We start from the raw sequence: 24,598 nt of genomic DNA, 5'->3' as shown, positions 1-24,598 counted from the left end.
GTGCTGTCTTAAGAAAAAAAAAAAAAAAAGGATGACAGCTAAAAGGTGGAATTGTCCATATAAGTTGAACATGAAAGCTCAGAACTATCAGAACTGTCTCTGTACTATGCTTGTCTAGGTCATCTCATTCTATGTTATACATCTAGATTAGAAAACACACACACATAGACAACTGCTTTCATAGAAGAGGTGCCTCAAAATGAAATAAGAAGAATGCTCAGGTATGTCGGTGACACTGCCAAATCATTTAATTCATTCCTTCAGTGTGAACAGCTAAGTGGGATATGTGACAGATATTTTTCTAGTTTGTGACAGTCTTTGGTTTTGTTCTTGAATTCCATCTAATATTTTTCACAAAAAAGCTTCTAACATTCCTTGTCCATAGCCCCCAGTCATTTTAAAAAGTACGTTTTAATGATCTTCAGAGAAGAAAAAAGAACAATTTCAGACTAGATTACGTGCTACAATAAAAAGACTTCCTACCGGGGAAAAAAAAGTTTTCCAACAGAATGCATAAATTATTGAACAATATCATTAATATCACATACAAGTAAAATTTACCACAAGATAATTCAAAGGTGGTTGCCGCAATACATCAGCAGGGAACTGCCAGAAATTCAAGCAGGATTCAGAAGAGGACATGGAACGAGGAATAGCATTGATAATGTCAGATGGATCTTGGTTGAAAGCAGAGAATACCAGAAAGATGTTTACCTGTGTTTTATTGACTATGCAAAGGTATTCAACTGTGTGGATCATAATTATGGATAACACTGCAAAGAATGGGAAGTCTAGAACACTTAATTGTGTTCATGAGGAACTAGTACATAGATCAAGAGGCAGTTGTTGGAACAAGACAAGGGGATACTGCGTGGTTTAAAATCAGGAAAAGTGTGCATCAGAGTTGTACCCTTTCACTATACTTATTCAACCTGTATGGGGAGAAAATAATTGGAGAAACTGGGCTATATGGAAGACAATGTGGCATCAGGATTGGAGGATGACTCATTAACAACCTGCAGTATGCAGATGACACAACTGTGCTCGCTGAAAGTAAAGGGGACTTGAAATACTGATGAAGATCAAAGACTACAGCCTTCAGTATGGATTACACCTCAACATAAAGAAAACAAAAATTCTCACAACTGGACCAATAAGCAACATCATAATAAATGGAGAAAAGGTTGACCATGTTGTTAAGGATTTCATTTTACTTGGATCCACAATCAATGCCCATAGATAGAAGCAGCAGTCAAAAAATCAAACGATGTACTGCACTGGGCAAATCTGCTGCAAAAGACCTCTTTACAGTGTTAAAACTCAAAGATGTCACCTTGACAATTAAGGTGCACCTCATCCAAGCCATGGTTTTTTCAATTGTCTCATATGCATGCTAAAACTAGACAACAAAAAAAGAAGAACAAAAAAGAATTTTTAAGTTATGCCAACAGCCTTTAAGTTATGCTGTTGGCAAAGAATATTGAGTATACCATGGACTGCCAGAAGAACATGTGAATCTGTCTTGGAAAAAGTACACCCAGAATGCTCCTTAGAGGCAAGGATGGTGAGACTTTGTCTCACATAGTTTGGACATGTTATCAGGAGGGACCAGTCTTTGGAGAAGGACATCATGCTTGGTAAAGTGGAGCGTCAATGAAAGAGAAGACGACCCTCAATGAGATGGATTGACATAGTGGCTGCAATGATAGGTTCAAGCATAGCAACGATTGTGAGGATGGGGCAGGATCAGACAGTGTTTTCATTCTTTGGTACCTGTGGTCACTACGTGTTAGAATCGATGCAACAGCACTGTCTTAGTTATCTAGTGCTGCTATATTTTATGGGCTATACAGAAACAGCACAAGTGGATGGCTTTAAAAAAGACAAATTTATTCTCTCACAGTCTAGAAAGCTAGAAACCCAAATCAGGGTGCCATCTCTAGGCAAAGGCTTTCTCTCTCTGTAGGTTCTGGGGGAAGGTCCTTATCATCAATCTTTCCCTGGGGTAGGAGCTTCTCAGCACAGGGACCCCAAGTTCAAAGGACGAGCTGTGCTCCTGGTGCTTCTTTCATGGTGGTATGAGGCCCCCCTGTCTCTCTGCTCACTTCTCTCTTTTATATCTCAAAGGAGACTGACTTAAAATACAACCTAGTCTTGTAGACTAAGTCCTGCCTCATTAACCGAACTGCCTCTGATCCTGTCTTACTAACATCATAGAGGTAGGATTTACAACACATAGGAAAATCATATCAGATCACAAAACGGTAGACAACCACATAATACTGGGAATCATAGCCTAGCCAAATTGACACACACTTTGGGGGACCACAATTCAATCCATGACAGACACCTAACAATAACAACAACAACCCAGCAAATTTTGTATTCTTAGCAACTCATAAGAGTAACACATTTTGGCACTGAAAGATTTTTAAGTGCTTTAATCTTAAGAGTTATAAGAACCTTTATTCGAGAAATATTTTAAATAAATTAGACAAACGTCCACTGAAATTACCATCATACTAATAAATTAGCAAGTGTCCTTCATAAACAGGACCAATTCTGCCACATCTTTCCTTATTAAGGTGAGTAACCTTGGCAATCACCATTTTAAAGACTCTTTTCTCTCTCTGGTTTTCAATAATTCTCACCTTCATTTTAATGCATCTACAAAAAGAAAATTCAAAGTATTAAAAACTTAGCATCATTACATATTAGTTACATTAAAATGTAGCAATTCTTCACTTCTCCAATTATCTCCTGTTTTAGATCATGCTGAGAAATCCTTTCTGGGCCAAGGTGGGAGATTAAGCAAATAAAGTAGGGGTACCCTTTTCCATTTCACCTAGATTCTCTATCAGTTATCTACTGCTGTATAATAAGGCAGCCTGGAAATTTGGTGGCTCAAAATCCAGGATGGATTGCCCAATAAACAAGGTACAGACAGGCTTGTAGTTTACTTACTAATCTGTAGAGTTTGATGTGGTAAAAAAAAAAAAAAAGTGAAATTGTGCTTACAGATTAGTATGTAGGTAAAAGTAAACCTGTGCATACCTTGCTTACTGGTTAATCTGCCCCTGCTTAAAACAAGAGTTCATTATTTCTCATTATTCTGTGGTTTGACTGTGAGGGACCTCTACTAGTCTTCCAGCTCAGTAACATGGCATCATTCAGCTGGAAGGTTATCTGAGCTGGAAGGTTCAAGATGGCATCATTCACATGTTTGTAATGGAGGCTGCTTGTTGGCTGGGGCGTCTCAGTTCCCCTCTTGAGGTGTAGCCTTGGAAGTCACACATGATCATTTCTGCAGCCTTACATTGATCAAAGTAAGACACAAGGCCAGCCCAGACTCAAGTAGTTGGGAAAGAGACTCCACCTCTGGATGGGGGGAGCAGCAAAGTCCCATTACAAATGGCTATGGAACAATCTATCCCAATTTCTTCTCCTATGTACTACATAATTTCACAAGCCCTTAGGTTTAGAATGGAGATTTCATAAGCCTTTATGTTTAGAATAGATTCCATTTCCTATCTAAAACAAACATATGGTATCAAACAGTCTTTTAATGCTCAGATTTAAATTAGTTTTAAAGAGATAAAAAGACTGAAATAGGCCTGCTATTTGTGTATGCTTAACAACAGCAATATTTATATAAACTTACTGACAGAGGAGATGTTGAATTCCCTGTATCTCAGTGGGCCCATGGTTTCACTTTAGAAGGAACACATTTACCTAAAATATGATGTTGTATATGGATATGGCAGACTGAACGACTGGTGGACCTACCTCTGACAACATCTCAGTATTAAAACCACTCAATTCTAAATTACAAAGCTTCACTCAGTATACATCCTAACTCTACTGGTGATGGCTTGTTTTATTTGGTTGCCTCATGGTCACTACTAGCTTTGTGAAAGTATTCAACAAAGAGCCAGCGTGTACCTGGGCATTCTAGAAGCCAGGTAGTTTGTGCCCCCGTCTGCCTCCCATTAGTTAGGGAGATACTGCTTTCTCTGAAGTTTACCTCAGGAGACTCACTCAGTCCTTGAAAGCAAGTTTTCTCAATCTTCAGGCTAAAACCCACTCATGAGTCTTCAAATCAGTTTAGGGGTTCATGATCAGCATTTCTTTTAGTGGAATGAAATGGTATAGAAAATATCAGACTGTGTTAAACATAGTAATGGTATCTTTTATAGAACTTTGTTTTCAGCTATATATGTATGGATATACCGGGTTGCAAGGCAAAATGCATTTTTTACCTTGAGTTATGGTCAAAGGATTTGGGGGAAGAAAAAGTTCCAAAGCTGCCTTTCTAGAGGATACTCAGTACCAAGCTTCCAACCCTGAACTCACAAAATCTCTGGGGGGTTACAGACTCCTTAAGGAAACATACCTAGCCCAGGATTCTATCTGAAAATCCATTTTCTGAGCCCTTCTGGTTTTGAAGTATTACCTCCTGTTTAACATTTCTTTTGCTCATTTACTGGAATCTTAGTAAGTACTAGAAACTCTGCTAAATCCTGGAGAAACAAAGATGAATGTGACATAGTCCTTGACCTTAAAGGGCTCTGAAGAGACTGACTTGTAGTGTATAAGACAATGTCACCAAAGATATCCAAGCAGTCGCTGCAAAGTGCTGTAGAAGCAAGAGGCAGAACTATAATTGTAGTTGTTGGAGAGGTCTTCACAGTAAAATTGGACATTTTAGTGGGTATTCACTCACTCACTCATTCATTCATCTATTCATTACCTATGTTCAAAGCACTGAGCTAGAAGCTGAAGGAAACTGAGACGAATAGGACAATGAGACTGCCTCAGAAGAGCTCTCGACTCGCAGGAGAAAGAGACTTAGGGCACAAGATGAGGAGAGGAGCAAAAGCAGCAGCAAGTACCAGGCATAAAGACACTGCAGAGGCCAGGTGGCCACCTCTGCCTGCTGGAGTTACAGCATGAGGGGACTGTGGGGACTGGTGCGTGATGCAGAGAGTAGGGAAAGCACTGATACCTACAACAAAACGAGTCCATACATCAGGCACAGCAAAATAACGAGAGACAAGCACATTTGTATTTGTGAATATTTGCAAGCTCAGACAGAAGCTGAGGTGGGGACCAGCATTCTGGCACTAGGGATCATGGTTAAATTAAGTAGGCTGAAACAGAGCCATAATGTAAATCATATTTTTTCACTTCCCTGTTTCAAATCCTTGTTTCTGAATAAAATCAACTCCTTGCCAAGACATACAAAGCCTTAAATGACCTGGCCTTGTCTCTCTCTGACCTCATCTGACTCCCCTCCCCACCCCGTCCCTTGCTCCCTACAGTCCAGTCAGCCTGGCCTTCTTTATCACGCTCCATCTTCCCAAATTCTTCCAGAATGCATGTCTTAGTGCCCTTGCACTAGCTGAGCCCTCCGTCTAAAGTGCTCTTCTGCCAAATCTTTGCAGGACTATTCCTTGCCATCTAGATATGCTGCTTCTGTTCAAAACCTTCCCTCTCCTATCAGAGTGGCCTTCTCATAGTTTCTCTATCCCTTCACTCTATTTTCTGCATTGCAATTGTTACTATCAGAAGTACTCTCATACTTTTTTTTTACACGTATAGTTTCTGGCTTAGCCAGACTGTAAGCTCCTTGAGATCAGGGATCTCAATTATCTTTTTGCCTCTGTATGCCCAGACCCTAGCACACTGCAAGCACTCTACAAACATTTACTGAATTAAGGAAAGAATCCAGAAAGTTGGGATGGGGTAGGTTGAGAAATCATGCAGGGATGCAGGTGGGTCTGAACCAGGATATACAGAATTAACTGAAAAATAATCAATATAAGATGCTGATTCACATCACAAGGTCACGTATAAAGTGTACTTATGTTGAGGGGTTGGAGTGCAGTGGGACATGGAAAAGGAATCGCCCTTGGACCCCCGTGCCAGGCTAGTATTAACCCCAGAAACTTAGAGTCTTTGTACATGTCTGCTCAACCAGGAACTCAGACCAGTGGTTCAGCTCCACAGATACAGAAAAACTAATAACACAACATCTTGTTGCTGATTCTCAAGTGTGTGCATATTCAAATCAAGACAAGGAATCTGGAAACCAGACTGCCCAAGAGAACACTGTGGCATAAATTCTATCGACAGTCCCAGAGTAGCACTTAAGAGAAAAAAGCAACAAAATATTTATTTATTCCAATTTATTCTTCAAAGGACTCACTGTGGTGGACAACTTCTCCAAGATAATAAAAGTTATCCATGATGTTAGGAGCAAGCTATTTAGTATAAAGGGTGCCAGAAGTGTGTCATATGGACAGGTCTGTAAGAGAAATGCTGACAGTTTTGGCAATAACAGCCAGTCCACGGCAAGCCCATCTAGAGGCTGCTGTGAATCACCCTGCTTATGAGCCACAAGCATGCAATCACTGGCACACAGAAACTCCTGACTAATAGCCGTGAGCATTTGCCTTTGCTATCTAAGTGTCACAGACTGAACACACTCCTGCCCGACCGAAACTCGCCATTAATACCTGAATCACCGCCTGGGGAAGCTCAATATTCCACTGAAGGAAAAGAAGATAAACAGCAACAATACAAAGATGCAGCCCTTTTTACTACTGCTAGTTAAACCCAATGCATTTAATCTTTCTCCTGCATCTAAAATGTCTGTCATCTTCTCTTGGTACAATGAATGATCTGTAAACACTACTCCAGAAAGCCAGTTTCTTCAAGGCTTTTCTACATACCAAATGGCAAACAGAATAAAAAAGCCCTGGCTACACTCAGAATCACAACACACAAATCATTAGGTTGTCTGAGGCTATGCTGCTCAAGGTTCCACAACCAGAGAAAACCACATGATCATTGGCGATAACACCTACCTATAGCCCTGAAATACACAACCAATTTCTGTAGTATAAGATATGCATAATTTACTCTGGAAACAATTGGTGTGCTTAGTTAACTATCATGGTATAAGTATATTATTTACCTATAAGAAAATTACCACATCAAATGGCTTATTCTGACCTTGGTCCAGCATAACAAGGAATTAAATCATAATGTCTTACCGGAAAGAGATGATCAACACATCTGGGCAAATACCTACTTATCCAGCACCTCCATCATGACATCTAGTGTGTCCTATCATTTGGGGTGTTGTGGGGGGGGGGGGGGGGCGGATAAACATGGGGCATATTTTTGAGGAAGAATGAGCCCTTGCAGAAAATGATGGTGACACATACACAGTCATAGCTAACTCTTTTCAAGAGCTCACTGTGTGCTGGGCACGATTAGAACCTTCATAGAAATCTCTGGTGATACAAAGGACTAATGTGCTCGACTCCTAACCTGAAGGTTGAGGGTTTGAGTCCACCCAGAAGAGCCTCAGAAGAATGGCCTGGTGATATACTTTTCTGAAAGCCATTGAAAACTTCATGGAGCACAGTTCTACTTTGACACACATGGGGTCTCAACAAGTGCGGGTTAACTTGAGGAAACTGGTTTCAATCTTCCTGGAGATGCTAAAGCTTGAGGATACTTATTACCCTATTTCATAGCTAAATAAAGGGAGATCAAGAGAATGTAAGGGAGCCCTGGAAGAGCAGTGGTTAAAGCGCTCATCTGCTAACAAAAAGGTCAGCAGTTCAAACCCACCAGCCACTTTGTGGGAGAAAGAGGTGGCAGTCTGTTTCTGTAAAGATTTACAGCCTTGGAATCCCCACGTGTCAGTTCTATTCTGTCCTATAGGGTCGCTATGAGTCAGAATCAACTCCACAGCAGTTGGGTTTGGGTTTTTGATAGAAGACTGTAAAATGATTTGCTCTTGGCCACACACCTAATATGTAACAGAAATGGGAATGAAACCCAAACAGTTGCTTTCAAAAGCCGACACTCCTATCTCCACACACAAAGCAGACTTTCAAAGCGAAACTCCCACACAAAAATCAAAGCAGATGCTTCCAGATCAAAGTCTTGGAGACACTGATGTAAATTCACACCTGTTTTCTTAAGGACAGTGTTGCTATTGTTGTGTGCCATCGAGTCAATTCCAACTCATAGTGACCCTATAGGACAGGGTAGAACTGGTCCATAGGGTTTTCCAGCCTGTAATCTTTATGAGAGCAGATTGCCAGGTCTTTTCTACCACACAGAGAGAGGCTGGTGGGTTCAAACCACCAATCTTTCAGTTAGTAGCTATGGGCTTAACCATTCCACCACCAGGGTTCCTTTAAGAAAAGATAGTTCAACCTTATTAAACACCCGAATGGCTAAGCCCACTAATGCGTTCTTTAAAAGGGGGAAGTCTACTGTCCTTAATTGTATTTCAAGCTGCAGAAGAAATATTGCTGAATACAATCCCCTTTAGCAAATATTTCCCAAATGCAATATAGAATAGGGAGTCTAGCTATGGCTGGAGCTCTGTTATCTGGGTCTTTGGGGGCTAGAAACAGGGTCTGACTCATGGTATTTCAAGTCCAAAAAAATGAAGTAGTTGATCTAGGGAAGGTGTGGGCAATCAAGTATGATGCAAACTCAGTGGCCATAGTTACCAGGGGCAACTCCTCAGCTTTCTCTTTCTTCCATTTTCTTTGCTAGGAGGCCAAAGGTGGGGACCTATCTAAGCAGCATTGCTGCTGTGTACAATTATTATTTTAATCGACACTGTGCTGTGTTAATGAGTGCCAACCATGTGCCAGATGGTGTTGAAAACAAAGCCTTTGCTGCAATCCCGCCCAGTGGGATCGCCACCTCTCCTCTCTGTGAAAGCGGTCACAAATGTGGTAATGAGCTAACTCCGATGCAACCGAACTTCTAATCCCCCTGACGCTTTCTGATTGGGCATTGCACCAAGGTTTGGCATAGAAAAGGCACCTGGAGTGCTGTCGGATGATCTCTTCAGGGATAATGGACCAGGGAACTGAGCCTGTAATGATTTCATATCAGTTTGTTCAAGTTCAGTTGCTATTAATTGGGTTCAAGTTCAGCTCCAGTTCACAAAATCTAAATAAATAGCTGTTGAAGCCAGCTTAGTGGCTGGCACAGTATGTATCTTTCTAACTAACAAGGAGCAAGCAAAAGAGAACGACATAGAGGGACACCTTGCATAGATATTGTCTGGTGTATATTAGTCTGCCTAGTGGACTTGTGAAGCAAGGGGGAAAAACCCAACGAACAGTGTTCTGGCTTGTTACAACTGTGCTTGGTTATGTTGCTTAACAAATGATCACATTCTGAAGAACTGAGCCAGGAAACAGGTTACATAGTAAAATGTACACAAAATTCTTGAGAACAGCTATAGGCAAAACACTGGCTTGAAGTCAACATGATCTGGAATCTGGACTTTATACTTCCCCTTCACCTTGGCAATCCTGAGAAGCTAATTCTACTACAGTCTAACGAAAATCTGAAAAAATAGCGGTTTAGACAAATTCATTGCTGAACAGAGGAAAGGAGCCATATCACAGGAAAAAATCTATTTAAAAACAGGGCTTTGCATATTTTATAAGAAAAAACCAATGCAAAATCTGTTTTGTTCTAGCCCATTAAGATTTACTCTAAGTTGGTTTCACTAGAATGAAATTTAAAATACGTTTCTAAAGATCATTTGTAGAAAATTTTGAATAGACACATTTTCCAATTCTGTGTTGGCTGACAAATTCTGATTTCCCTTAGATTCAGTCATAGATACTATATTTAAAATTGGACTGGTTTGAGAAGATACCAGAATGGGTATTTCATAAAGTAATAGAATTATGTATTGAAGGCAACCATGTACAGGCAATATTAGGCAGGATAAGGGATACACAACCTCTTTCGGCGAGGCAATGATATATCATTTAAAATATAATTAACTGAATATAATCATCAGGTTTATTTTCATCATCTATTCATACTGCTAAATAAAAACAATGAAATAAGCAGATGATTACTAAAAATAGTAAATTATGGAGATAAGGGTACTATAAATAAAGAACTGAATTTATTTGGAAAAGGTAAGTTCTGATTTCAGGATGTTTTTGTTTATTTTCTGTAAGTAAAAACAAAAGGTATTTGATCAGGTGTAAAGCAACTGGCATCCTACTCTAAGGGTGGTAAAATTTAGGGGGAAAATGTGCTATGGAATCAAAAGAACCAGGGCTAACTGTGTTTCCGCCATTTACTTGATATACAGATAAGGCAAGTTCTTTAATTCCCTTGAGCTTCAGTTTTTATTTTTTTCATATTTAAAATAGAAATTAAAAGAAAACAAAAAAAGACACATGGTCATTGCAAAGACTGCACAAATAAATGTATATGTCCAGCACAATTTCTGGAGCATAATAGGCGTTCAGTAAACGTCCCGTCGTCTCCGCATTTACCAACCCCACATACTCTGGTTCCACTTTGTAGTCAATTATTTTTAAGTTACCACTTCCAGAGGCAGTCTGGGCAGCTGATGTTCTGTTAACCCTACAAAGTGAGCTACCATCATGTGTGGCCCCAACGCTTGCCTGAAATCAGGAAAATCTACAATACATACCTTGCTTGCCTTTTATAATAAACTTTGTTTCTTAACAGTGTCTAAATAGTTTTTATTTTTTTACATTCCAATTATTCATAATCTGTCCCCTAACCTTCAGGAGGAGTCCCTGGGTGGCCCAATGGTTAAGTACTCTGCTACTAACCAAAAATTTGGTAGTTCAAATCTACCCAGAGGTGCTTTGAAAGAAAGTTTTGGTGATCTGCTTCCCCCAAATCACAGCCACTGGAAACTCTATGAAGCGCAGTTCTGTTATAAAACATATGGGGTCACCATGAGTCAGACAGACTCAACAGCAACTGTTTTTATTTTTAAATCCTCAGAAGAATTTAAAAATGGGATTCGGCCAGTGTGGATATATTTTTACCAAACTATACAAATTTTACAACCTGAGGCTTTGTCTTTCCAGGACACCTTACCAGTTGTAGACCTATCTATACAGGTTTGTGAAATCATTCACATTTGCTGTATTAGAAATTAGAAGTTTTGAAGTAATGCATTGGTACTTCTGTTTTCTTTGCCCTTCTGTTCTCCATCACCTTTCTCTGAACTCTGCCACCCTTTCAGCGGATATACTTTGTGGCAAGGTCGCTTAGGGAGTCCTTTCCTGGTCAAATTTCCAGTGCAAGTTGTCTTGGGTCTCTGAAGGGAAGGCCTCTAGCGGGACCTCACTTCAGGCTGATGACTCCCATCTGTTTACTATTAGCCTCCCTGTATTAACCTTTGCCTTGTTTGCTTGACTTTGCCCATCTCTAATTTCAGAATGAGAGCTCAAGGACAGAAGCAGCGTACAAGGTTCCAAAAGACTAACCCTGAAGACAGCTCAACAATAGAATCCTAAAAGTTAAGTAACCACCACCCGCCCACTCTAGCATTTTAAAACTTAAGGGGGAAATGCCACCTTGAAGTCAATAGTACCCATGTGACTTTAACAACACCCAGACAAAAGTTTCAAAGATAATTTTTCCCCACATAACAAGTCCTTTTATAATATGCATTTTCCAGATCCTTCATAAATTATAGATTCCTTCATGAAATATTATAATTTCATAATATAATCTAACCATAAAACAAACTTATTTTTATCTAAAATTATGAACTCCAGCCCTCATTTTGTTTTAATGAATCCATAAGAACGGTATTCTCCCCGCTGCCCTGCCCCCCAAAGAACAGTGAGAGCTTAGCTGCATTTCTGAAATTCTAAGAAGAGCTGAGGTAGAAACAGAAGATTTAACTCAACAAATGTGTACTAGGCACCTATTCTTTTTTATACAGGTAACATAAAGTAATATAAACCCATTATTTTACCTTAAGAAACACACTGGGAGACTTGAAACCACACATAAAATAATGAGAGCAATATAAGATAAATTTTATCATTAAGTACCAAGTAGAGTGGTACAAACCTCCTAAGTGCTGTTAAAGGAAAAAAAAAAAAAAAAAAAAAACACTGCCATAGAGTTGATTCCAACTCACAGCAATCCTATAGGACAGAGTAGAACTGCCCCACAGGGTTTCCAACGCTATAATCTTTACGGAAGCAGATTGTGACATCTTTCCCACAGAGCAGCTGATGGGTTCTAACTGCTGACTTTTTAGTTAGCAGTCAATAGCTTAACTACTAAGCCAACAGAGCTTCCTCCAAAGTGTTGTACAAGGGTTAAAGAGGAATATGTCAATATTGCCCAAGAAATCAGAAGAATTTACGCCAAGCGGGTGAGCCAATGTTAAACAGTTTCCAAGGATGGGATCTGGATGGATAGAGAAAATTGAGGAAGTCATCATAAGTGAGGGAACTACAAAATCAGTGACAGAGTGGGAAAAATGGTCATGGCATGGAAGGCTGGGGAAGGAGTGAGTAGTAAGAGTGAACAGACCACTATGATTGAAGAAGAATCATGCTGGGAATATCAGGTGTGTGAGAATAAGCTACCCACAAATACACTTTCCTACCTATCCATTAACAACTATAATTTTACCACCATTAAGGCTTATGCTGTACCATGATCCAGAAAATGAGCTCTCTGGACACGGCCCTGCCTATCATGACCTATTAGTCAATTCTCTAACCAACTCTGACATTTACCTTCCCATCCCTGATACGCTTTTTGTTCCTTTGTGACTTTAAGTTTTCATCTTTGTCCCTCTGATGTTTTCCCTTCAAAAATCATCTCTTCTATCACATTCTGTCATTAGGAAAATGTATGCAATATCACTTCACATTGACTAGGATGGCTATAATCAAAAAAGGTAGATAAGAAGTGTTGATAAGGATATGGAGAAATCGGAAATCTCATACACAGCTGTTGGGTACGTAAAATGGTGCAGCCTCTTAAGAAAACTCAAATGACTAAACATAGAGTTATTATATGACTCAGCAATTCCACTCCTAGGTATATACCCAAGAAAATGAAAACATGTTTACACAAAAACTTGTACAGAAATGTTCACAGCAGTACAATTCATAGTATACAAAAAGTAGAAACAACTCAAATGTCCATCAACAACTGAACGGATAAATAAAATGTGCTATATCCATATGAGGAGCCCTGGTGGTACAGTGGTTAAAGCACTCAGCTGCTAACCAAAAGGTCAGTGGTTTAAACCCACCAGTTACTCTGTGGAAGAAAGATGTGGCAGTCTGCTTCGTAAAGATTTACAGCCTTGGAAACCCTCAGTGGGCAGTTCTACTCTGACCTACAGTCACTCAAAGGCAGTGAGTTTGGTTTTTTGGTTTATACCCATACCATGGAATATTGTTTCATAACAAAAAGAAATGAAATACTGATTCTTGCTACAACATGGGATGAATCTTGAAAACATTATGCTAAGTGGAGGAAGCTAGTCATAAAGGACCACATTTTGTATGATTCCATTTATATGAAATATCCAGAACAGGCAAATCTATAGAAACAGAAAGTAGATGAGTGGTTTCCTAGAACCGGCAGGGGGGAGGTAGGAGAAGTGAGGGGTGTCACTGTGGGTTGAAGGGTTTGTTTTTGGTGAGATGAAATGTTCAAAAATTAATTGTGGTGATGGGAGTACAATTCTGTAAATATACTACAAGCCACTGAATTGTACATATTAAGTGAGTGAATTTTATGGTATGTGAATTGTATTTCAATAAGAACCATCCATTCTGATGACTTCAGGTAAAAATTACCTTTATCATGTGAGTCATGAAAGTTGCACCTTCTTAGAGTTCAAGTGGATGTTGCAGATCTGGGTTAAAGGTGGAAACTTGTTTAACAACCAAACTCATTGGTCAAGCAATATATTGCATGAAATACAATAAGTAAAACAGACAAAAGCATCATTTTATTATCAACACCTGCCAGTCAAATTTGTAACTTTTAGTCCAAAATTGTAATATTTAATTATAAATTTGGGTCCAGAGCAAGGAGGCTCTCCTAATGTGACAAACTTTTGGTGTATAACACATTTAACTGGTGCATAACACATTTAACTGGGCATATTACTTTATGGCACTTTTACAAAATCATTTAAAGTCAAACATTTCTGTAACCCTTAGAGAACTTAATTCCATTGGAGCCTGGTTGAGAAGAATTATCTAGCCCAATATGCTTAGCTTGCAGATGAGAAAACTGAGGCTCTAAATGGTTGGTTGCCTTTGTCATATGGCTAATAAGTGGTAGAATGGTCTCCTAACTCCCATCCTTTTTTTTTTTTTTTTGATGATCACATTCCATATTTGAGATAGTAAATTAAACAATTATGCCGTGTTAAATAGATAGACAGATGCACACAGATACATCACACCTGCTAATCCTCCAGAGAGTAAATGCATAAAAGATTCCAAACCACTCATATGTAGTCCTGGTGCTCAGCATAGTGCCTGGCAACCACATATGCTCACTAAGCATCTGAGGAATGAACTTTATCTTCCAGGATTACTAAAATATATAGATTTCCAAACTAAAGTTCTAGTCCCTTATCTCTAACCACCTAAATATTACCTCTGCTTAAACTAATTGTGTCATAAATTACACTTATCTTTTTCCTCTGATCACCTTCCCTTTTGACCTCACGGTTCTGTCACTGGCCTCATCCCTGGGTTAGTTGCCCAGTGACAAGGTGAGGGTTTAGAAGGTACCTAAATAGGCAATTCTGAAAAGGCTAGAACCACTTGATTTAGGCCACCAGGGTAAAGGGGAAATAGTTAAGCAAGAGTCATTGACATGGCTGATGGAAGACAGGAAAGGAGAGAAGAACCAGGTAAGAATGTGAGTCTCTTGTGTGACCAGTGAGCAAAGTCAGGGCAGAACTCTGGGATATAATGTAAAAGGGAGATTCAGTCTGGGGAAGATGTTCACTGAGTAGAAAATGAGTACACATGAGGTTTTGGTAATCTGAGGTCAAGACTTTGGAATCTGAGTTCAAGAAATGTTTACTCTGTACTGGTGAAGAATGAGCTTCTCGGATCAAGTAGACACATGAGCCTACTATATGGGCATCTCCTGTCTGGAGGGGAGATGAGAGGGCAGAGGGGGTTAGAAGCTGGCCGAGTGGACACGAAAAGAGAAAGTGGAGGGAAGGAGTGTGCTCTCTCATTAGGGGGACAGCAATTAGGAGTATATAGCAAGGTGTATGTAAATTTTTGTATGAGAGACTGACTTGATTTGTAAACTTTCACTTAAAGCACAATAAAAAAAATTTTTAAAAGTTTACTCTGTAAAGAGTAAAAAATAAATAAATAAATCCTCATAATAGATGAGTTCAGCCATTATGCTTGACCATGAAATTGATGAGCGGACAAGCAAGCCCCACCAAAAATAGCCAGGAATGATCTTGAGAAGCAAGAACTGAAATATGACTAAACTAAAAAAAGAAAATTTTAGTTCATTTGATTATATATTTTCCCTGGCCGGGCATGATATTTATGGTGACAGTAACTACAGTGTTTAAGAGCTTGGCTGCTAACCAAAAAAGTCAGTAGTTCAAATCCACCAGCCACTCCTTGGAAACCCCATGGAGCAGTTCTTCTCTGTCCTGGAGGGTTGCTATGAGTCACAATTGACTCAAAGGCAACAGGTTTGGTTTATGCATCTGTTAGTGAGGGTGTATAGTTTTGTCTGTGCTGTGGAACTGGCCTGGCTCCTCAATCATTTATAACTTTGCAACAGATATCATAGGCCGGGCACTCCTTTACATGCTTTGCATTCCATATTGCCAATCCTCAGAACAACACCGTTGTTGTTATTGTTAGGTGCCATAGAGTTGATTCCAACTCATAACAACGCTATGTACACCAGAACAAAACACTCCCCAGTCCTGCACCATCCTCACAAAACCGTTGTTGTGCCCATCGTTGCAGCCACTGTGTTAATCCAACTCATTAAAGGTCTTCCTCTTTTTCACTGACCCTCTACCAAGCATGATGTCCTACTCCAGGCAGTACCCCTCATGATAACATGTCCAAACATGTGAGATGTAGCCTCGCCATCTTTGCTTCTAAGGAGCATTTTAGGTGTACTTCATCCAAGACAGATTTGTTCTTTCTTTGGCAGTCCATGGTATACTCAATATTCTTCACCAATACCACAATTCAAAGGCAAAGGCATCGATTCTTCTTTGGTCTTCCTTTTTCATCGTCCTGCTTTCACATACATATAAGGTGACTGAAAACATCATGGCTCAGATCAGTCCTCCAACTGACATGTTTGCTTTTCAACACTTTAAAGAGGTCTTTTGCAGCAGATTTGCCCAATGATGCGTCTTTTGATTTCTTGACTTCTGCTTCCATGGGCATTGATGGTGAATCCAAGTAAAATGAAATCCTTGACAACTTCAATCTCTTCTCTGTTTACCATGATGTGGCTTATTGGTCCAGTTATGAGGATTTTTGTTTCTTTATTTTGAGGTGTAATCATACTGAAGGTTGTGCTCTTTGATCTTCATCAGTAAGTGCTTCATGTCCTCTTTACTTTCAGCATGGAAGGTTGTGTCATCTGTGTAATGCAGGTTGTTAATGAGTCTTCCTCCAATCCTGATGCCACGTTCTTCTTTGATTATTTGCTCAGCATACAGACCAAATAGACATGGCAAAAGGATGCAATCTTGATGCACACCTTTCCTGACTTTAATCCACGCAGTATCTCCTTGTTCTGTTCAGACCACTGCCTCTTGATCTATGTACAGGTTCCTCCTAAACGCAATTAAGTGTTCTGGAATTCCCATTCTTTGCAATGCTATCTAAAATTTGTTATGATCCATACAGTTGAATGCTTTTGTATAGTCAATAAAACATGGGTAAACTGGTATTCTCTGCTTTTAGCCAGGATCCATCTGACATCAGCAATGATATTCCTCGTTCCACATCCTCTTCAGAATCTGGCTTGAATTTCTGGCAGATCCCTGTCAATGTACTGCTGCAACCACTTTTGAATGATCTTCAGCAAAATTTTACTTGCATGTGATATTAATGATATTGTTCAATAATTTTTGCATTTGATTGGATCACCTTTTTTGGAAGTAGGCATAAATATGGATCTCTTCCAGGCGGTTGGCCAGGTAGCTATCTTCCAAATTTCTTGGCACAGAGGAGTCAGCACTTTCAGCACTGCATCCATTTGCTGAAATATTTCAATTGGTATTCAGTCAATTTCTGGAGCCTTGTTTTTCACCAAAGCCTTCAGTGTAGCTTGGGCTTCTTCCTCCAGTACCATCAGTTCCTGATCATATGCTACCTCTTGAAATGGTTAAATGTTGACCAATTCATTTGGTATAACAACTCTGTGTATTCCTTCCATCTTCTTTGGATGTTTCCTGCATTGTTTAATATTTTTCCTGTAAGATCCTTCAATATTGCAACTCAATACTTGAATTTTTTCTTCAGTTCTCTCAGCTTGAAAATGCTGAACATGTTCTTCCTTTTGATTCTCTATCTCCAAGTCTTTACACCTGTCATTATATTAGTTTGTCTTCTCAAGCCATCCCTTGAAATCTTCGGTTCAGCTCTTTTATCATTTCTTTCTTTTGCTTTAGCTACCTGACATTCTAGAGCAAATTTCAGACAAAGGTAGATATGATTATCCCTGTTTGACAGGGGAGGAACCCAAGACACAGAGAAGATACATAATTAGGCCAAGATCACAAAGGTCATACATATAGCTGAGATGTATAAGATGTATAAGTATGTATAAGTTCTGTCTTAGAACTTAGAGTTAACACCAAAGCTGGGGTTTCTTCTTCTATTCCATGATTGTTTCCAGAGACAACTTAACTCTAAATAGGAAAATTGGGAGTGGGAGGTGGTGGCAAGGGTTAGAAAGAAAGAATTCACAGAATTATTTGCACAACTCTGTGGAAAAGAGGATGCTCTGCTTCTAAATACCTAATCATAGATATTTACATACAAAAATCCTTTAGTACAGAAAGGTAACTCATCAAGCTTCTCAAACTTAATGGAAATATCCCTTCTGAATATTGTACTCAACTCCCTTTGTTTTATTTTATTTTTTTAAATATTTTATTGTTTTTTAAGTGAATGTTTACACAGCAAATTAGATTTCCATTCAACAATTTATACACGAATTGTTCCATGACACTGGTTACAATCCCTGAAATGTGTTTGAACTCTTACCATTTCCACCCCACCTGCTGTGTTCCATCCAGTTTCCTTGCCCCTCCTGCCCTCTCAGCTTTGCTTTTGGGTAAATGTTGACCATTTGGTCTCCTAGAGTTGATTGTTTAAAGAAGGACATTTCTCTCAGGTGTTATTGTTTATTTCATAGGCCAATCTACTATTTGGCTGAAAGGTGAACTCCTGGAGTTGCTAACATTCCAGGTTAAAAGGTTGTCCTAGGACAATAGTCTCAGGGGTTCCTCTAGTCTCTATCAGTCCAGTAAGTCTGGTCTTTTTATGAATTTGAGTTTTGTTCTACATTTTTCTCCCATTCTAACTGGGACCTTCTATTGTGTCCCTGGTTAGAAGGGTCGATGGTAGTAGCTGAGCACCATCTAGTTTTTCTGGTCTCAGGTTAGAAGACTTGTGGTCCAAGTGGGTTATTAGTCCCATGGACTAGTTCCTTCTTTGAGTCTTTGCTATTTCCTTGATTCTCTTTGCTCCACATGAGTACAAACCAAGAGTTGTTTATTAAATCGTTGCTCACAAGCTTTTAGGACTCCAGACTCTCTTCCTCATTGAATGGTCTTCGACCCTTTGTTGAAGATCAACTGTCCACAGATGGATAGATTTATTTCTGGGTTTTCAATTCTGTTCTATTGGTCTATGTGTCTGGCATGGTACCAGTACCAGCTGTTAATGATTTGGTTTCCTAAGTGGACTTCTCTGAGCAGGTTACCAACCCCAGGTCTCTAGACAGATCCTTCCCCTATAGTACGGAGATAAATTACTCTAAGATTTACAAATTTATCTCTCATGAGTTTTGGCCCTTGAAGTCTGTTCACCTTTGGGAAAATTAAATAGAATTGCAATTGTGGATCATTTATACAGGTCCCTTTATACAGAGGAGCCCTGGCGGCACATACCTAAGAGCTCAGCTGCTAACCAAAAGGTCGGCAGTTCGAATCCACCAGCTGCTCGTTGGAAACCCAATGGGACAGTTCTACTCTATGCTATAGGGTCATGACGAGTTGAAATCTACTTGACAGCAATGGGTTTGGTTTTTATTTATACAGAGCTTTATAGTGCTCAAAGGACTTTCTCATTTACTCCATGCCACAATGAGGTAAATGTCTCTTGAATACATTCCTTCCTATTCCATCTCCATTTACCCTAGCCTCAATTATGACAGTGTATGTTCTGTGATTAGCCCAAGGTAATAAGTCCTGGTTCAGATGCTTCTCATTTGTTGACTTGGATTATGCAACAAATGCCCACTCTGGTTTCTTTTAGCATGAAAGTTAACAGAAAAATAAGGAGTCAAATCCAGTCTGCCACTTATGACTTTGAAAAAGTCATTTAACATCTCTAAGCATAGTTCATTCACCTGTAAATGGAGATAATAATGGAATTTACCTTTAAGAATTCATATAAAGTGCTTAGAATTATGCCCGGAATACAGTGTTTATTCGATACATTTTAGCTATAATAATAAATTTAACTATAAGATTACTTTTCCTTCAACTACCTTGCATACTTTTATGGCCCCCATTCATTTACAGTGTCAGATTCATCTCCATAGACAGAATACCTTCTACAATGTAATGTCAAATACTTCCAAGCCTGTCTTATGATGTAACCCAGATTAATACGGGTTCCTTGAAAAATAAATGGTAACTATGACACTGAAAGGTTTTAGTGAAGCACCCAGACTAAAACTGACTAGGAAGAAAGGCCTGGCAATTGACCTCCAAAAATCAGTCAATAAAAACAATCTGATCCACAACCAATCATGGGATGGCTCAGAATCGGGCAGCATTCTGTTCCATATAAATAATGCATGTGGTCATCATGAGTTGGGGGTTGATTCAATGGGAACTAACAACAGCAACAATGTCTCAAGCACTATTCTGGGTTCTTGTCATGCAACACCAAATAGTTCCAATGGTTCAACAGTAGGCAAGAAACCTCCTTGCATAAGAAAAAGACAACTGGACAGAAGAGTTTCCAAGCAGCTGAAGTGAGAATGTACGGATTCAGAGGACAAATCAGCTGCCAACATACTTTACTGTATTCTTCAATTCATTCACTCAACAATTCATTCATTTCAGCCATTCACTCCCTTACTTCCTCAAATATTATTCAATACCCGCTTGTCGTCAGGCTAGGGACTAGGTCATAACAAGATGAAGAAGACACAATCCTGATCTTCCAGGAACTAAGTTTGCATCTTGCCAAGGGAAAGAAAAGTACAAACATGCAGGTATAATGTTTAATCAAATAATTTGCTTCTTGGACGGAGTTGTTGTTAGGTGTTATCAAGTTGATTTTTGATTCATAGTGACCCCATGTGACAGAGTAGAATTGCTCCAAAGAGTTTCTTAGGCTGTAATTCTTATAGGAACAGATCAGCAGGTCTTTCTCCTATAAGGAGGCTGGATGGGTTTGAACCACCAACCTTTCAGTTAGCAACTAAGCACTTAACCATTGCACCATCAGGGCTCCATGCTGGTATAATGTAAGGTGCTAAAATTAAAAAAAAAAAAAAAAATGCTTTAGCTAAGCATGCCAGCGACATAGAGAAGAGGACTTCTGAAGCCTACAGCACAGCCCTGTATACACAGAGGTCCTTTGATAGGGACATTCCTTCTGCCTAAAACACAGTTGGCTGAATTTTCACTTCTTTATGAAGGTCCCCCTGACTCTCTAATCAAATCGGGTTCCCTGCATATGCTTGTCTTTGGAATATTTCTCAGAGTTTGCAGTTATCAGTCTGTTATGTCTGCCTCTTCCACTAGACTAGAAGCTGTACGAGAGCAAGGATGGTGTGTGCCTTCCTTCCTGCTGCAGTCTCTGTTTAGCACTGTGCTTGGCACAAAGGAGATGCTCAATATGTATTTGTTGAATAAACTTTAAAAAAAAAAAATCCAAGATAATTTCAAATGAAGGCACATTTGGTTGCAGCATGCTGAACATTCTTGCTGGAAAAATGATTTGCGAAAGCCTAGAAATGAATGTTGGTGAATCATATTACTCAGGCACCATCTCTGCAGCCCACAGACTGGGCACCCCAGTTGTGAATTAGGTATTGCTTCCTTCATCACAGCTATTTCTTCATGCTCCGTATCTGAGAAGTACAGATAAGAAGATGGTTCTACCCTGTGGACTTCAGCAACTGCAAGTGTGACAGTCAGACACCAGAATCACAAATGCAGGATGACAGAAATCTACTTGCACCTGCAGAGAGGTTAAACAGCTGTGTGAAGTCCAGCTGTCAGGAAACTTTGGGTTTTCTCAGACTTATTTGGAAAGGATGTAAGGAATTGAGTTGATACCAGTGACAGCATGGAAATGAAGCTATTTTTATTTAGTGCATGGTTCTACTCTTAATTTTACTTAAAGTTCCATCATGCCAAAATGTATGAAGCCTTCCCAAATTTCAGGAGTGAAGTTGGCTAACAAGGTAATTTAGAGGGCTAGGTCGGCAGCTGGGCTGTCGGCAAGGTGAATTTATAGACATACAGAAAAGATGAAAAGACAGATAAAACGCCCTCTCTGTCTACAGATTTCACAGTAGTGTGACATCTTGGTTTCCACACTGTCTAAATTGTTCCACTGCTCCCTTCCATAGACTCCGGAACTACCACTGTGACAGTATAGGTCATGTCTCTGCCCACGTTCCAACAGGAACTCTTCCCCTTGGTTCCTGTGGTTTACCACCGCAGTTGCTCATGTAAAATGCTTTTCAATCTCAGATGCTGGCCATGGACCTGCAGATGCTGATTCACAACCCTGTCAATCATCCCTCCAGAGGCAGGTGGGCACTTTTTGTTTTGTTAGTCTTTTGCTCCCTCCGTTCCTAAGCATTCCTAAATCTTGCAGCAAGACTAGATTTCTGAGTCTTCTCAATCTTTCCTGCCACCTCATACAGTGCTAGGCCACTAATCTCAGGCCCTTCCTGAAAGTGAGACACACTACACCAGTGGGACTGCTTTCCCCCTCAACTCCCCAGGGACATGTAACAGTCACTGGAGACATTCTGGTTATTGCAACTAGGGGTAGAACGGTGTTGCTACCAACATCTAGTGGGTACAGACCAAGGATACAGCTAAACCCCCTCCAATGCATAGTACACAGGGCAGCTTTCCCCCAATAAAGAATTATCCAGCCTAAAGTGTTAACAGTGCGAGGTTGAGAAACCATGCGTGATACCATGTAACACACAAGAAGGAAGAGAAATCATTTCTAATCACTGAATATTATACAACTTTATTGGGGATAAAGGGCACAAGAAAGTCTGAGAAATAAGAAACAATTTCAAATGTCTAAAAAGAGCTATTTTGAATAAGGGAGCTACAGCTATTGATTATGAATACTAGAAGACAGAGATAAGCAAAAGAGGACCACAGAAAGTAAATAGAAATTGGGAACTGAAGTACAGAAAATACAAATAAGCCAGAGATAATGGCTCCATGGCTACCTGAGATCTCAAATAGGAAGCTGTCACCTGATCAATGGGAAGGACATCTGATTTTAAATTCAAGGGAGAGGCAGAGTCCTGGACTGTCTGGGGATGGTATGTGAACAAAAGTCTAAGTTATAGTAAGTACTACTTAGTATTTAGGCATATCAGCAAAATTTTTAAAACCATAAATGTATCTTATTCTTCTTCTTATGGTAGAAAAGTAAAAGATATTAATTTTAGAAATGATATATTTTGGAAGCATTTCCCATTTGAGAGCTCGGGACAGTTGCTCATGTGTCTGATATCTAGCAGTGTAACAAATTACCCATAGAAGGACTTCAGTGGTTTCACTTTGAGGTATTGCAATAAATATTTCCAACATGTTTATAGCTTTCTTTCCAAGATCCCAGCACTGTAAGAAACAGGCAGGTTTAGGCACTGAAATTGAAGACAAATACAGATGCACTTAAATTATATGTGCAGTTAAAACATTATCTTTAATTATGTTTCATTTGTTAAGCTATCATGTTGTGATTGGTACTTCAAGGAACAGCCAAGATAAATCCCAAATCCTCAGAATTTAAGCTGACTCTCTAGACATTATACTGCTGACTGTTTTCATCTCCTCTTCTTTCCTTGTAAACCTACATTCTAAGGTAACCAGAAACCAAGAAAGTCATGGAAAACAAAATCTATTCTATTCTCATCTCAAGAGTTTTGGCAGAATAAGCTGATCAGTCTGTTAACATTTTTCATTCTTCATGTAAATGCAAACTTTGTAGGACACACTTTATCACAGTATATACTGAAATTATACAAGCAGAAAACTTGGAAATACAGACTAAATGGCAGGCTAAATACAAAAATCCATCCCTTCAAAAATCCTATCATAAGACAGTTAAGTAACAAAAAAGATGTTGTTGTTAGGTGACTTTGAGTCAGTTCCGACTCACAGCAACCCTATAAACAACAGAACGAAACACTGCCCAGTCCTAAACCATCTTCATAATCATTGCTATGTTTGAGCCCATTGTTGCAGCCACTGTGTCAATCCATCTCATTGAGGGTCTTTCTCTTTTTCTCTGACCCTCTACTTTACCAAGCATGATGTCTTTCTCCACGGACTGGTCTCTCCTGATAACATGTCCAAAGTACATGAGACAAAGTCTCATCACCCTCACTTCTAAAGACCATCCTGGCTGTACTTCTGTGTTTCTTCCAAGACAGATTTGTTCATTCATTTGGCAGTCTATGGTTTATTCTTCACCAACACCATAATTTAAACGCATCAACTCCTCTTCAGTCTTCCTTATTCATTGTCCAGCCTTCCCATGCATAGATACGGCTATTGAAAATACTGTGGCTTGAGTCAGACACACCTTAGTACTCAAAGTGGTATCTTTGCCTTTTAACACTTTCAAGAGGTCTTTTGCAGCAGATTTGCCCAACATAATATGTCATTTGATTTCCTGACTGCTGCTTCCATGGGTGTTGATTGTGGATTCGCGTAAAATGAAATCCTTGACAACTTTAATAAAAAAAAGAAAAATGTTTTTCCATTTATCATGATGTTGCTTACTGGTACAGTTATGAGGACTTTTATTTTCTCTGTGTTGAGGTTTAATTCATACTGAAGGCTGTGGTCTTTGATCTGCATCAGTAGGCACTTCAAGTTCTCTCCACTTTTATCAAGCAAGGTTGTGTCATCTGCACACTGCAGTTGTTAATGAATCTTCCTCCAGTCATGATCCCATGTTCTTCATATAGTCCAGCTTCTCAGATTATTTGCTCAACACACAGAATGCATAAGTATGGTGTAAGATACAACCCCGATGCCTGCATTTCCTGACTTAAACCATGCTGCTTCTGCATTCCTGACATTCAGAATCTGTGTGAAAATAAACATCATTTTAAGATGCTACATTTTGGGTAATTTCTTATGTGGCAAACCAAAAAAAAAAACAAACCTGTTGCCGTCCAGTTGATTCCAGCTGCCCCATAAGGACTCCAAGGAGCGGCTGGTAGATTCGAACTGCCA

General features: G+C 39.5%; 1 protein-coding gene across 11 annotated transcripts in view; it reads right to left on the bottom strand.

The window, feature by feature from the left end:
• The window catches only part of PARD3B (par-3 family cell polarity regulator beta), a 1,165,226-nt gene that overhangs the window by 617,219 nt on the left and 523,409 nt on the right, over nucleotides 1-24,598 (bottom strand). The gene's annotated exons all lie outside the window — the stretch shown is intronic.

Source organism: Elephas maximus, chromosome 6 (assembly GCF_024166365.1).
Source record: "Elephas maximus indicus isolate mEleMax1 chromosome 6, mEleMax1 primary haplotype, whole genome shotgun sequence".
NCBI lineage: Eukaryota > Metazoa > Chordata > Mammalia > Proboscidea > Elephantidae > Elephas > Elephas maximus.
Note: the sequence above shows the minus strand (reverse complement) of the source record. Positions and strands in the feature narration are given on the sequence as shown.